The sequence below is a fragment of the Crotalus tigris genome, unplaced genomic scaffold (assembly GCF_016545835.1).
Source record: "Crotalus tigris isolate CLP2741 ecotype Arizona unplaced genomic scaffold, ASM1654583v1 scf7180000017666.379230911805:20528666, whole genome shotgun sequence".
Classification (NCBI taxonomy): Eukaryota; Metazoa; Chordata; class Lepidosauria; order Squamata; family Viperidae; genus Crotalus; species Crotalus tigris.
This window is the reverse complement of record NW_024096552.1, coordinates 2125849-2141458: the sequence shown is the minus strand read 5'-3', so window position 1 is coordinate 2141458 and position 15610 is coordinate 2125849. Positions and strand designations below refer to the sequence as shown.

General features: G+C 37.1%; 1 protein-coding gene across 4 annotated transcripts in view; it reads left to right on the top strand.

The window, feature by feature from the left end:
• The first annotated feature begins 4276 nt into the window (after positions 1 to 4276).
• Positions 4277 to 15610, top strand: part of LOC120305080 (cytochrome P450 4F22) — a 119020-nt gene continuing 107686 nt past the window's right edge. The window contains exon 1 of one of the 4 annotated variants that reach the window (XM_039336434.1): positions 4277 to 4430. The gene's annotated coding sequence lies outside the window, so the exon portion shown is untranslated. Of the gene's footprint in view, positions 4436 to 15610 lie in introns of all 4 variants that reach the window. The other 3 variants (XM_039336435.1, XM_039336433.1, XM_039336436.1) reach the window with 3 other exon arrangements.

Here is a 15610-nt window from a genome sequence, read left to right as displayed (position 1 = left end):
AAACAAAGAAATTTTAGAATACTGTTTCTTGTAGGCAGCAGGTTGTCCTCTTTAAATGAAGGAAGCTCTCTTCTGCTATTGGCTCTCAGTAGCACATTTTTCACACATGGGTTAGCTCCAGAAGCATATTGCGTCATCATGATAAGCCAGGCTATTTGTGTTGCATGTTCCAGCAAATTTACTTGCGAATGCAACCAATCCCCTCTCGCTTGGCTGAATTAAATTGCATGTGCATATGATTACACAAACTTTGTTCTGGTATTGATTCAGCAAATGTGGAGTGTGGTGAGTGTAAGCACTGAGCATAATCTCTTGCACATCTGCTGATTTGCAGTTCAAAGATTATCACAATTGCTCTTCCTTGTTAGGGGTAGTAGATGAAGATTATCCAAAATCATTGTGCTAGCTGAATAGTGATTTTGCATATTGAAGTAACCTTTGGTGTCTTGCCATTGTAGTTTCCTGGAAAGTTAAGAAAAAGTGCATCAAATGAAATATTGGAAATAGTAGGGGGGGAAATGTAGCTCCACACCCAGGCTGCATTCCAGCCAACAGTGCTCCAGCCTCTAGACCTCAACGCATAGCACTCCAATTTTCAACACAAACATCAGACACTAGCTTTGACAATGCCACACTGATAATGCTGATGTCTTGCTCTGAAGAGGACCTCTCTTGTTCTGCTTCCAGTGCCACCACAATTCTCACACCCAAAAATATGAGCTCTACTACTATCCAAAATGAAATTCTCAAACCAACATGCTCCTCGCCTCAAACAAGAAAGGCAGGCTTCATCTTCTCATGTTTTCCTCAAGATTTTTTTTCACCAGTCTGAGTATCTTGGCCAAGTGCTACTCCAATTTGTTCAAGAGTAGAGGCTGGCTACCCTGGGCCTTACTTGTTCACTCAGGCTGAAAAGTATACCTCCAGGTCTTATCCTCTGCCTTCCTTTGGATCTTTTGAGTTCAGCATGGAAAACAGACTGGACAAGAACATGAAGAAAGACACTAAGCAGCAGTTGTCCATCATGGAGGCCAGACTAAAGACTCTCCAGGAACAGCAAACTCTGTGGTTGCAGCTCTTCAGCATGTTTGCTTAGAGCGTGCCAACATTGGCCAGAGTCTGGAGAGGCTAATGAAGCTCTTTGAACTGCAGGTGGCTGCCTTTCCATGCTGTCAGCCCATACAGCAGAAGGCAGAAACCAAAGCTGAGAGAAGCTGAGTCCGAGAAAGACACTTATCCCTTCCCACCTTCACCTCTTACCCTTGTTCAGAAATATAAGAAAAGGCCAACTCCCCAAAGCTCAGGAGTCCCATACTCATAGAATGGTTTTCATTATAAAGCAGGAGAACAAATGGCAAATACTGTTTATTTCTTAATACCTCACTTTCTGTGAAGGATCCTCTAAAAAAAGAGAGAAAATAATACAGCTGGAGTGGGGACCACAATTAGACACACAATGTGGGTTCAGGTATAACACTAATCTCAAATTAACAAAGCAGAGTTTCTCTATTCACATAACTTGCTATGCTGAAACAAGTTATATGATTTGAGATGATAGGCTGATTCACATAGCACAAGGGTGTCAAACTGCCGGCCCATGGGCCAGTTTCATCATACCGAAGCCACACCTACCCCATTGCTGGCAATGCAAAAAGAGTCATGATATGTCACGATATGTCACGTGACATGGCGAGTTTGACACCTGTGTCATAGCATGTTAAAACAGCAGCTTATTGGCATGCCTATTTAATATTTAACAAAAAGATGGATTGGGTTTTTAAATCTCATATTTTAAGAATTTCTTTACTTAGGACTTGGAGAAAATATTATAAAAGTGATTTTAAAGTACCATTATGGGCTATACCTTGGCATGCGATAGAAGGAATAAAAAGAGGTGCTAAAATGGACATGGTGTCTTATAGACATTTACTTAGGTGGGATGGACAAAACTGGCAGTTAAAATCACGGGAAGAGTTAGCACAAGAAAATATTATTTACTCTTGGTTCCAATATAGGCAATTAGCAGATAGATGGAAGGTGGATTGCAAGGTGGGCATTCTTAGAGAAGATGAAAATTTTATTAAGCAAGTGAAGGATCAAAGACAAGCCCACATTAAGAGAATTTATGGGGTTCTAGTTGAATTGGGCTCAGAAACGGAACTAATTAAAGATTGTATGATTAGATGGGCGCAGAATTTTGGTGAGCCAGTTTCATTGGACACCTGGGAAACTATTTGGGTGAGAAATGTCAAATTTACACAAGGACAGAATTTAAGGGAGAATTTCTATAAAATGTTTTATAGATGGCACCTTGATCCACAAAAAATGTCTTTTATGTACCCTGACTTACAACCCAAATGTTGGAGATGTGGGTGTATGGATGCTACTTATTATCATATTTGGTGGTCGTGTAGAGAGATAAAAGCATTTTGGATTAAGATATGGTGGAATATCCAGAGAATTTTTAAAAGGAGGGTAAAATTTACTCCGCAATTATTTTTGTTGGGTATAGTTATTGATTGTGATACAAAGGAGGTTATATTGATGTTAAATTTGATTACAGCCGCGAGGCTGTTAGTTGGACAATATTGGAAGAAGGAATCTTTGCCTACATTGCAGGAATGGTTTCTTAAAGTGTCTCATTTGGCGGAAATGGCAAAGATTTCGGCTTTCTTAAAGCAACAAACGCAAGAGAAATTTCTTGCTGTTTGGGATAAATGGATAAAATTTATACAGTTTAAAATGGATATTAAAAAATATTATATAGCTTTTTCTTAATTTTTATTTTTATATATATACATATATATTTTAAAATATAATTTTTCTGATTGTTTTTTAATTAAGCCTATATTCTGCTCTGGGAAGCTCGGGGGGGGGGAGAAGGGGGGGTGTTTTGGGGAGGTTGGGGAAGGGAGGGTTTGTTGTGTAATGTTTAGTTTTTTTTTTGTATATGTTTTTTGTCTTTGTATTGTTTTGTTTTTTTCCCTTTTTTTTGTAAAACTTATAAAACTTTTAATAATAAAAAAAAAAACAGCAGCTTATTCACATAGACACACTTTTTTCAGCCTATACTAGCATACTCTAGCCCGGGCATGTCAAACTCACGATGTCACATGATGTCGCATAACGTATCGTGACTTTTTCCCCATTGCTGGCAATGGGGTGGGCGCAGTTTTGGCGTGACGCATCTGGCCCACAGGCCGGCAATTTGACATGCCTGCTAGCCATACATAAACCAAGCCAAAGAGAGATTACTTTTTTCAATGAAACTCTCTAGCTTTCCATACAATAAAGGCACTGTGGGCTGCTTTCCCTGTTGCTTGTCTTTTCAGTAACACTGTAAGGAAGACCCATGTGATTACAGGAAGAAGCAAGTTCTGAAGTTAATTTTTCTGTGTCAACTGGTGCTGCTGAAACTTTATACTTGCAGAGAGCTAGCTTGGAAATAAAAACTTAGTTATAGCTTTTTTATTATAATTATTTGAACACTGCTTACTCAAGTGACTTAAATAATAATTAGTAGAAATGAGTTAATTTCTCCTGCACCATTACAAACAGAAGGCAGAGAAGTGTTACTCTCAGTGCTGTTGTTCCTGCAGTGTGTATGGCCACAGATCATGGCCATAAATCAATGAAGGAGATCAGAAGACATCCAATAGAAAGCAGTTGGTGAAATAACTTAAGACAGATATAACCAATAAGGATATATTGATATTGCAGCATTATTGGACTGTAAAGGGGTCGTTTTGTTACCAATAAAAGGATACTGTGCAGTCTGCTTTTAAAGATTTTTTTCTGGTATGAAAACATGGAGAAAGCATTGGACATTTCCAGAGAAGACTTTTAATGTGCAATGCTCTGTGCTATTGGGGGTAGAAAAAATTTACCATTTGAAACTTGCAGTGTGGATTTCCACTGCTGCTCTTTAGGATTTTTCCTTATCACAGACTGTATGAATGGAAAGCTGGAAGGAGCTTGTTGTTGTTAATTGAGAAGTCGTGTCAGACCCATCACAACCCATGGACAACGTTCCTCCAGGTCTTCCTGTCCTCTACCACAGTGCATTTTGTGATCAGTGCTACAGGGAACTCTATGAAAACAACGAAGTTTAGATCGGGTTTCTCCACTCCTCCCGTTCAATTGCTTAACTGAAGCGCACAGAGTAATTGTCCCATAAAAACCTTCTCTGGAAGTAGCCCGATCGAGGCGCTCCATAATGGATCTGACGAGGAAGTAAGAAGGGTATAGTAATAGCTGGCCACAAGGGGGCAAAATCTTTCAAACCAGCTTTCCTTGCGGAGTGAAACGGCACGGCGGAGGCTACAGGCTGTGGTGATCCCCGGTTAGCTTGCTCAACATGTTTTTGAGGCTGCTTACCATCTGGAGGACATAAAGAAGGAAACAGCCAGGAGTAAATAAAGTGTTGTACGGTAAGGTAAGAAAGCGCTGGAACCACGCTACCTACCCCCTCTTGAGGGGAAGGCTTCACCACCTGTTGCCGACATTTCGTATGCCTCGTTCGCTGGGCTTGGCGCTAACTCCTAAATTATTGCCTGGCAATCCAAAGGTCAATTTACAGCCATATTAGTTGTTGCTCTTGTCTCTAGGGATAGACTGGCTTCACATAAACAGAGTTTCATGGCTACTGTAACTTTAGCGGGGAGGGGGCAATCCTGGTGGATGGGTATTGGTTGATTATGTGCCATCAGCTCGTCCACTTCTAGCAACAGCATAAATTTTGGTTCCTTCCATTAGAGTCTTCTGTAGAGAGCTAGGTCTTTGCATAATGTAGTCATATTTGGTCATGTTTGCCTTGAGTGAGAACTTTGGGTTGATTTGTTTGATTATATATTTGTTGTTTTCTTGGCTGTCCATTGTATCGTCAGGAGTCTTCTCCAACACCATGGTTCAAAAGCATCAATGTTCTTCCCATCTTGCTTCTTCAAAGTCCAAGTCATAGAGAAGCCTTTTGCATGAAAGTGATCTTTACAAGTATAGACATATCATGGCATCTAAATACCTTTTCCAAGGTCTTTATGGCTACTCCATCAAATATTGGTCTGTGGCACATTTCTTTTTTCTTTTTTAACAAGATTTTATTTATATAGATGAGGAAAAATAGGAACAATACAGGTATGATAATGGGAGGGGTGGGGGGAAAGGGGAAGGGGAAGGGAATAAAGGATTTAGGGTAAAATAAGGATGGGTACAGTCACATATTTCAACAAACAAGCTACCGTCCGGATCATAATAATGAGTAAATATATTCAACCATTTTTACCATAAGCTTAGACTATAACATATTAAAAACAATTAGTAAACAAATATGTTGATCTATTAAGAAACACTACTAATAAAATCTCAAAAATCCTAACAATCAAGAGTAACAGATGAAAATCAGTGAATCACGAAAAATAATCATATCATCAACATGTTAATTAGAACTCGGTTAAAAATCAGTCATCTGTTCTAAAATATTGAATCCTTCAAGTTCTAACGTGTCTCTAACCACTGATATTTTTTTCCCAAGTTATAAAATAAATTGAGTCATTTTTTTCTTTCATCTCTAATGTTGGTCTATCCATTTCTGCACACTCTAAAATTTTAATAATTATAATCTGGTCAGATGGTAAATTCTCATTTTTCCAAAATTGGGCAAATACTATCCTCGCAGCTGTTAAAACATGCAATATCAAATAGTCATTCTCTTTACCATAATTAGGTCTTAATATTCCTAACAAAAACAATTCCAGTTTAAATTCTATCTGTACTTTCATCATCTTTTCCAACCATCTATGGATCTTAGACCAATATTTCTTAGCGATAGGGTATATCCACCAGGCATGGTAATAAGTGCTTGACTGTTGTTTACATTTCCAGCAAATATCCGAAACATTTTTAAACATTTTCGCTAAGCGAACTGGTGTCATATGCCATCTATAAAACATCTTATATAAGTTTTCTTTATATGCTACCGCTTTGGTAAGCTTAATATTTTTATCCCAAAGTTTTTGCCACTCTTCCAAATCGATAGAATGTCCAAAGTTCTTTACCCATACTATCATTGTTTCTTTCACTTGTTCTTCTTCCATCTTCCAGTTTAAAAGAAATTTATAGTTTTCTAATCAAATTCTCATCTGTTTTTAACAAAATTTTATCTAATGGGGTCTGTTCTTTGTAAAAACCTGTCGATTTTATATTTTTTTCGTATCTTGTTTGAACTTGCAAATAGGACCACCATGTCAAGTCAATACCTTGTTGTTGTAAAGTTTGCCTGTCCTTAAGTTTTCCCTCTTTGTCCAAAATGTCTTTATAACTAACCAGATTTGGATAAGCAACTGCTTCCATTGTTGAAAGCCACTCAGGTATTTTCATATATATTTTATGTTTAATTTTTTCCCATTCTGAAAGTAGTACATTTCTTATCGCATGATTTTGAAAGTACTTATGTGCTTTAGATTTCTCATACTATATAAAAGCATGCCAACCTAACTGAAGGTCATGTCCCTCTAAATCAGTAGTTCTCAACCTGTGGGTCGTGACTCCGTTTGGGGTCAAATGACCATTTCACGGGAGTCGCCAAACAACGCAGTCCGCCATTTTCCCCCCCTTTTCCTTAGCTGTGCTACTCCCTTTTATTCTATTGGCTTTTGAAAGGCAGACTGCACAATACCCTTTTATTGGTAACAAAACGACCCCTTTACAGTCCAATAATGCTGCAATATCAATATATCCTTATTGGTTATATCTGTCTTAAGTTATTTCACCAACTGCTTTCTATTGGATGTCTTCTGATCTCCATTGATTTATGGCTATGATCTGTAGCCATACACACTGCAGGAACAACAGCACTGAGAGTAACACTTCTCTGCCTTCTGTTTGTAATGGTGCAGGAGAAATTAACTCATTTCTACTAATTATTATTTAAGTCACTTGAGTAAGCAGTGTACAAATAATTATAATAAAAAAGCTATAACTAAGTTTTTATTTCCAGGCTAGCTCTCTGCAAGTATTAAAGTTTCAGCAGCACCAGTTGACATTCTGTGGCACATTTCTTTATTAACAGTTCCTTTCTTGTTAATAACAGATCCTAACAGGAAAAAACTATCACTTTTATGTCTTCATGATCAGTTCTAAGGCTGGTTGTTCAACCTGTTGTCTTTAGTTTGGTATTCCTTATATTTAATTTTAATCCCATTTCTTCACTGTGCTCCTTTTTCTATTATAGGTCACAGATCCTTTGCAATTTGTGGCTACACAGTAGTGTTATACTCATCAGCATAGCACAGATTATGGATGTTTTTTCCCTCTAGTTTTAAAATCATGTTCATCTTCTTCCAATCCAGCTTCTCTTAATATATACTCAGCCTATGATTAAAATGATTTTTAATCTTCTTGTTTTCAACTCTCAAATATTTTTAATTTTAATTATTTTTCCAATTTTTAAAACTTTTTCAACTCTAAAATTCTTTTTTCAATTTTTTATAAAATTCTTATTTAATTTTTTTGTCTTTTTAAATGTTTTCTAATTTTAAAATGCTTTTTCAATTTTTTTTATTGAAAATTTTTTATTTTTTTAAAAACATACAATCATTTATAAAAATACAATAAAATTTTAAAGTAGAGAACCCCCCCCTTACCCTCCCTCCCACCCCCAACCTCCCTCCCTTCACTTCCCAGAGCAGAATACAGGGTTAATAAATATGTATATATATATAATAATTAAGAAAAAAGAAAAAAAGAAAAAAAAGAAGAAGAAAAAAATATCATAATTAACCTTTAACTCCATAACCTATAAAACAATTCTCTATAATATTTAATATTCATTCATAAAATAAATGAAACTTTTTAATTCCATACTTTTTCTGAATATAATCTATCCACCTTCCCCATACAGTAATATATCTTTCTTGTGTATGATCCTTTAAATAAGCAGAAATTTTCGCCATTTCTGCAAAACTAGATACTTTAAATATCCATTCTTCTAAAGTAGGCAAAGAATCTTTCTTCCAATATAAACCTACTAATAACCTTGCTGCAGTTATTAAATTCAGCATCAAAGTAGTTTCTTTTTCATTTAAGTCAACAAAAATACCAAGTAAAAATAGTTGAGGAGTAAACTTTATCTTTTTTCTAAAAATCTTTTGAATGTTCCACCAAATCATAATCCAAAAAGCCTTTACTTTTTTACAATTCCACCAAATATGAAAGTATGTCGCATCATTGTTGCCACATCTCCAACATTTGGGCTGTATATTGGAATACATACAAGATAATTTTTTAGGATCTAAGTGCCATCTATAAAACATTTTATAAAAATTTTCTCTCAAATTTTGAGCTTGTGTAAATTTAACATTTCTTATCCAAATTGTCTCCCATAAATCCAATGAGATCGGCTCCTGTATATTCTGAGCCCATTTAATCATACAGTCTTTAACCAATTCTGTTTCCGAATCTAACTCTAATAAAACATTGTATATTCTTTTTATATGAGCCGGACTTTGGTTTTTAATCTGAATAACCAATTGTCTATCTTCTAGTGTTATCCCCTCTTTCTTATCTACAGTCCATCTATCCATTATTTGTAAATATTGAAACCATGACTGTAGAATATTTTGCTGCCTTAATACATCTAAGGATTTCAAATGCCAATTCGAACCAGAGCAAATTAACAATTCTTTATACGAGATTTTGTCAAAATTTGTCCCCTTAGAAGTTCCCTCAATTGCATGTCTGGGAATCCCCCAGATAGGTATTTTATAATTTAATCTATAATAATACTTCTTCCAAACACGAAGTAAGGCATTCCTCAAAATATGTGATTTAAAAGTCCGATCAACTTTCTTATTAAAAATTAAATATGCATGCCAACCATATATTAAATCCCAACCTTCCAAAAAAAGAATATCCATATTTGTTAAATTAAGCCAATCACTTAACCAAGTTAGGCGGCTGCATCATAATATAATTTCAAATTAGGTGCCTTAAGTCCCCCTCTTTCTCGAGCATCCTGTAATATCTTAAATTTAACCCTTGGTTTCTTCCCGGCCCATATAAAATTATTGATACCCTTTTGCCATTCCTCCAAATTTGCCTCTTTTTTAAGAATAGGTATCATCTGAAACAAAAAAAGAAACTTTGGTAGAACATTCATTTTTATAGCTGAAATTCTCCCCAACAATGACAATTGCAATTTTTTCCAATCTCTTAAATCCTTTTGGACTTTTGCCCATAGTGGTTCGTAATTGTTCTTATACAATTTTCCATTTGAAGCAGTTAGATATACTCCCAAATATTTAACCTTTTTTACCATCTGAAAACCTGTGGCTTTAATCAAACTTTCCCTGTCTTTAACTGACATATTCTTAGATAATATCTTAGTCTTATGATTATTAACTTTAAAACCAGAAACATTCCCATACTGTGTTATAAGTTCTAATAAACCATCGATCGCCTGATTTGGTTGTTCCAAAATTAAAACCAAATCATCCGCAAATGCCCGCAGTTTATACTCATTCTTCCTTATCTTTACACCCTGAATTAACTTTGATTCCCAAATCTGAATCAATAAAATTTCCGATGTTAAAACAAATAACAATGGGGATAATGGACATCCTTGTCTTGTCCCTTTTTGAATATTAAAATTCTCAGTCAATCCCCCATTTACAACAATTTGTGCAGATTGCTGCTGATATATAGCTTTAAGTGCATGTAAAAAATTATCCCCAAAATTCATTTTCTCTACCAAAGAAAATAAAAATTGCCAGTCCAATTGATCAAAAGCTTTTTCAGCATCCAAAAAGATAAAAGCCACAGGAATCTGATTATTCTTATCCAAGTACTCAATTAAGTTAATAATTTGTCTAACATTATGTTTCATATATCTCCCTGTTATAAATCCTGCTTGATCACTATGAATCAAGTCTTTCATAACCTGCATTAATCTATTTGCCAAAATTTTTGTAAAGATCTTATAATCAACATTCAATAATGAAATTGGCCTATAATTCTTAGGCTCTGTAAGATCCTGATCTTCCTTCAGAATCAGTGATATAAAGGCTCTTTTCCAAGAAGGAGGAACTTGCATACCCAACAAGATACTATTAAAAAATTCCTTTAATGGCTCTATCATTTCTTCAAATGTTGTTGTTGTTAGTTGCGAAGTCGTGTCCGACCCATCGCGACCCCATGGACAATGTTCCTCCAGGTCTTCCTGTCCTCTACCATCTTCTGGAGTCCATTTAAATTCACACCTACTGCTTCAGTGACTCCATCCAGCCATCTCATTCTCTGTCGTCCCCTTCTTCTATTGCCCTCAATCTTTCCCAGCATTAGGCCCTTCTCCAGTGAGTCCTTCCTTCTCATTAGGTGGCCAAAGTATTTGAGTTTCAACTTCAGGATCTGGCCTTCTAAAGAGCAGTCGGGGTTGATCTCTTCTAGGACTGACCGGTTTGAACGCCTTGCAGTCCAAGGGACTCGCAGGAGTCTTCTCCAGCACCATAGTTCAAAGGCCTCAATTCTTTTGCGTTCAGCCTTTCTTATGGTCCAACTTTCACAGCCATACATTGCAACTGGGAAAACCATGGCCTGGACTATACGCACTTTTGTTGGCAGGGTGATGTCTCTGCTTTTTAGTATGCTGTCTAGATTTGCCATAGCTTTCCTCCCCAGGAGCAAGCGTCTTTTAATTTCTTGGCTGCAGTCCCCATCTGAGGTGATCTTGGAGCCCAGAAAAATAAAATCTGTCACTACCTCCATTTCTTCCCCATCTATTTGCCAGGAATTGAGAGGGCCGGATGCCATGATTTTGGTTTTCTTAATGTTGAGTTTCAAGCCAACTTTTGCACTCTCCTTCTTCACCCGCATCAAGAGGCTCTTTAGTTCCTCTTCACTTTCTGCCATTAGAGTGGTATCATCTGCATATCTTAGGTTGTTGATATTTCTCCCGGCAATCTTAATTCCAACTTTTGATTCATCTAGCCCTGCCTTTCTCATGATGTGCTCTGCATATAAGTTAAATAGGCAGGGCGACAGTATACAGCCTTGCCGGACTCCTTTTCCAATTTTGAACCAATCAGTGGTTCCGTGTTCGTTTCTCACTGTTGCTTCTTGACCCGCATATAGGTTTCTCAAGAGACAAATGAGATGGTCTGGTACTCCCATCTCTTTAAGAACTTGCCACAATTTGTTGTGATCCACACAATCAAAGGCTTTTGCATAGTCAATGAAGCAGAAGTAGATGTTTTTCTGGAACTCCCTAGCTTTCTCCATGATCCAGCGTATGTTGGCAATTTGATCTCTAGTTCCTCTGCCTCTTCGAAATCCTGCCTGTACTTCTGGTAGTTCTCGATCCACATACTGCTGGAGTCTAGCTTGTAGGATTTTAAGCATAACTTTACTAGCATGTGAAATGAGTGCAATGGTGCATAGTTTGAACATTCTTTGGCATTGCCTTTCTTTGGAATTGGAATGTAAACTGACCTTTTCCAATCCTGTGGCCACTGTTGAGTTTTCCAAATTTGCTGGCAAATTGAGTGTAGCACTTTTACTGCATCGTCTTTTAAGATTTTGAATAGCTCAGCTGGAATACTGTCACCTCCACTAGCTTTGTTGTTGCTCAGATTTTCTAAGGCCCATTTCACTTCACATTCTAGGATGTCTGGTTCGAGGTCAGTGACCATCTCATTGTGGTTATCTGGGATGTTAAGCTCATTCTTGTATAGTTCTTCTGTGTAGTTTTGCCATCTCTTCTTAATCTCTTCTGCCTCTGTTAGGTCCCTGCCATTTTGGTCCTTTATCATGCCCATCTTTGCATGAAACGTTCCCTTCATATCTCCAATTTTCTTGAAGAGATCTCTGGTCCTCCCTATTCTGTTGTTTTCTTCTATTTCTTTGCACTGTTCATTTAAGAAGGCATTCTTATCTCTTCTAGCTACTCTCTGGAATTCTGCATTCAATTGGGTGTATCTTTCTCTTTCTCCTTTGCCTTTCGCTTCCCTTCTTTCCTCAGCTATTTGCAAAGCTTCCTCAGACAGCCATTTTGCTTTCTTGCATTTCTTTTTCTTTGGGATGGTTTTAGTTGCTACCTCTTGTACAATGTTGCGAACTTCCATCCATAGTTCTTCAGGCACTCTGTCTATCAGATCTAATTCCTTAAATCTATTTGTCACCTCTACTGTATATTCATTAGGAATATGATTTAGTTCATACCTGAGTGGCCTAGTGCTTTTCCCTACTTTTTTCAATTTAAGCCTAAATTTTGCAACGAGAAGCTCATGATCTGAGCCACAGTCAGCTCCTGGTCTTGTTTTTACTGACTGTATAGAGCTTCTCCATCTTTGGCTGCAGAGCACATAGTCAATCTGATTTCTATGTTGACCGTCTGGTGATGTCCATGTGTAGAGCCGTCTCTTGGGTTGTTGGAAAAGAGTGTTTGTTATGACCATCGTATTCTCTTGACAAAATTCTATTAGCCTGTGCCCTGCTTCATTTTGTACTCCAAGGCCAAACTTGCCTGTTATTCCGGTTATCTTTTGGCTTCCTACCTTAGCATTCCAATCCCCCATGATGATAAGGACATCATTTTTTGGTGTTAATTCTATAAGGTGCTGTAGGGCTTCATAGAACCGGTCAATTTCATCCTCTTCAGCACCAGTGGTTGGGGCATAGATTTGGACTACTGTGATATTGAATGGTTTGCCTTGGATTCGAATTGAGATCATTCTGTCATTTTGGGATTGTATCCCAGTATTGCTTTTCCTATTCTTTTATTGACTATGAAGGCTACTCCATTTCTTCTGAGGGATTCTTGCCCACAGTAGTATACCTGATAGTCATCTGAGTTAAATTCACCCATTCCTGTCCATTTTAGTTCGCTGATTCCTAAGATGTCAATGTTCATTCTTGTCATCTCTTTTTTGACTACGTCTAGCTTGCCTTGATTCATGGATCTTACATTCCAGGTTCCTATGGAGAAAAGATCTTTACAGCATCGGACTTTCCTTTCACCACCAGATATATCCACAGCTGAGCGTCCTTTCGGCTTTGGCCCAGTCGCTTCATTCTTTCTGGCGCTACTAGTACTAGCCCTCTGCTCTTCCCCAGTAGCATATTGGACACCTTCCAACCTGAGGGGCTCATCTTCCAGCGTCATATCTTTTTTCCTTTTAGTACTGTCCATGGGGTTTTCATGGCAAAGATACTGGAGTGGTTTGCCATTTCCTTCTCCAGTGGATCACATTTTGTCAGAACTCTCTGCTATAACCTGTCCGTCTTGGGTGGCCCTGCACGGCATAGCTTATAGCTTCATTGAGTTACGCAAGCCCCTTCGCCACGACAAGGCAGTAATCCATAAAGGGGTTTCTTCAAATAGGATCTTATAATACCTAGAAGTCAGTCCATCTGTTCCAGGAGACTTTCCAACCTTTAGCTGCTTAATAGCTAAACCAATTTCCTCCACAGTAATTAAACTATTCATCCCATTTTGTTGTTCCTCTGAAAGTCTAGGAAAATGTACTGATTGTAAATATTTATCTATATCCAAACCCCTTATATTATCACTTGAATATAATTTTGTGTAAAAGTCCAAAAAGCTTTTTCTAATCAAATCTTGCTGAAAAACCTCAGCACCTTTATATTTTACTTTCTCTATGATTCTAGCTTTCTGTTTCTTTCTTAACTGATAAGCCAACCACCTCCCAGGCTTATTCGCATTGCAAAAAGTATTATGTCTCATATACGACAGATTGGTAGCCACCTGATCTGCCATCAACATGTTAAATTGTTCCTTAAGCATCTTTATGGATACCTTTAAATTATTATCAGTAGGGTTAAGAACCAACTCTTGTTCTTTGGATTTAATCTCTTCTTCTATTTCTCTACGTCTTTGTGACCCTTTTTCCCTAAAAACTTTATTCAATTGAATCAGAATTCCCCTCATATATGCTTTACTAGCGTCCCACACCATAGACATCGATGTTCCCTTATTCATATTTATAGTAAAAAAGTCCTTTAAATGTTCTTTACACTTTTGTACGAACTCCTCCCGATTAAATAAGTTCTCATTCAATCTCCAAGATCTTCTATTCCCATCTTCCAAATATAACTCCATCCACACAGGACTATGATCTGACAATGTTCTGGGAAAAATTTTCACCTTCCTCACTCTAGGGAGGAAGTCACTAGTAATCAAAAAAAAAATCAATCCTTGAAAATGACTGGTGTCTATCAGAATAAAAAGTAAAGTCTCTATCACTTGTGTTCCTTTCTCGCCAAATATCAATAAGCTCCAGTTCTTCCTTCAAATCAAAAAAAGTCATAGGTAGTTTAGTTTGAATAAAAGTTTTAGAGGAACTTCTTTTGTCTATAGTTGGGTCTAAAACCCCATTCCAGTCACCCATCAAAATTACCGATTTATAATCCAACTGAGATATCTTGCCATGCAGCAACTTGTAAAATTGTTTCTGTTGTTGATTGGGAGCATATCTTGGAATCTCCCATCTGAACTGAATTTGACGATGTTTTAGCTCATCAGACAAAAAAGTAAAATCTTTTCTGGCTCTTAAGATTTTTGGAGGTATCTCTTTTAAAATTATCACATCTTGATCAGCAATTTGAAACTTTTGTTTGTAAAAAGCCTGTATAATTTCATTACGGATAGATCTTCTAGAAAAATAAATAACCACATCTCTTGGTAGATTTCTCTGTCTAGCAACCCGTGAATTAACTCTAAAAAATTTTTCTATCTCATTCTCAATTATTTCAGGCCACCAGCCAATATTAGGAGCAATATCTTTCACAATAAGCATCTTTAAGTCCTCCTGAGGGTTCTCCCTCAGGCCCCTGATACGCATTGCATATTCCATTTCCCTATATTGTGAAATGATTTGTTCATCCTGTGTAATTTCTATCTTGTTCTCTACCTCCTGCATTCTAAATTCCATCCTTGATGCATTTTCAGTAATCTTTTCCATCTGATCATCAATCCTCTCTATGTGCAGGGCCAATCCCTGAAAGGCCAGAAGGATATGGTCTCTTACTTGTTGGTTCTTTTTCTCCAATAATTCTTCTGTATTAGCCCTCTCTGCAATTATAAGATCTTTTACCTCCTCCTTAATATCCAAGGCATGCTGTTTTAAAGCATCTTGTAAATCATTAAGAGAAATTGCAGGAGGAGGAGGAGAAGGTGGAGGTGATTTTGGTTTCTGAGATGCAGGCTGAGGCATTGGAGAAGAAATAGGAGCCTTAGAGGCGGGAGGCAAACGTTTTGAAGCCATTTTCTTAAGTTCCAAGAAGAAAGATTCTTATTAAAAAAAAGAGAGAGAGAAGAAAAAAAGGGCACAGTTCTTTTAGTTATTCTTGGGAAAAAAAATAGAGAAAGAATAAAAGCCAAATTCTTACTTCTGTATTTAAAGAGTTAATCTGTATCCAGGTTTTACTTTGTAATGCAAATCAAGCAAGAAAGACGATCACCATTTTACTTTTCACTTTCACTTTCTTCTAAAGGGAAAGTGAACAAAAGAAGAGGGAGAGGAAACTTGCTGAAGTTAAAGGCACCATCAAACTTGAGCACAGTCTCTCCTGGTCTGCTCCGTCTGCTTACAAATACTCA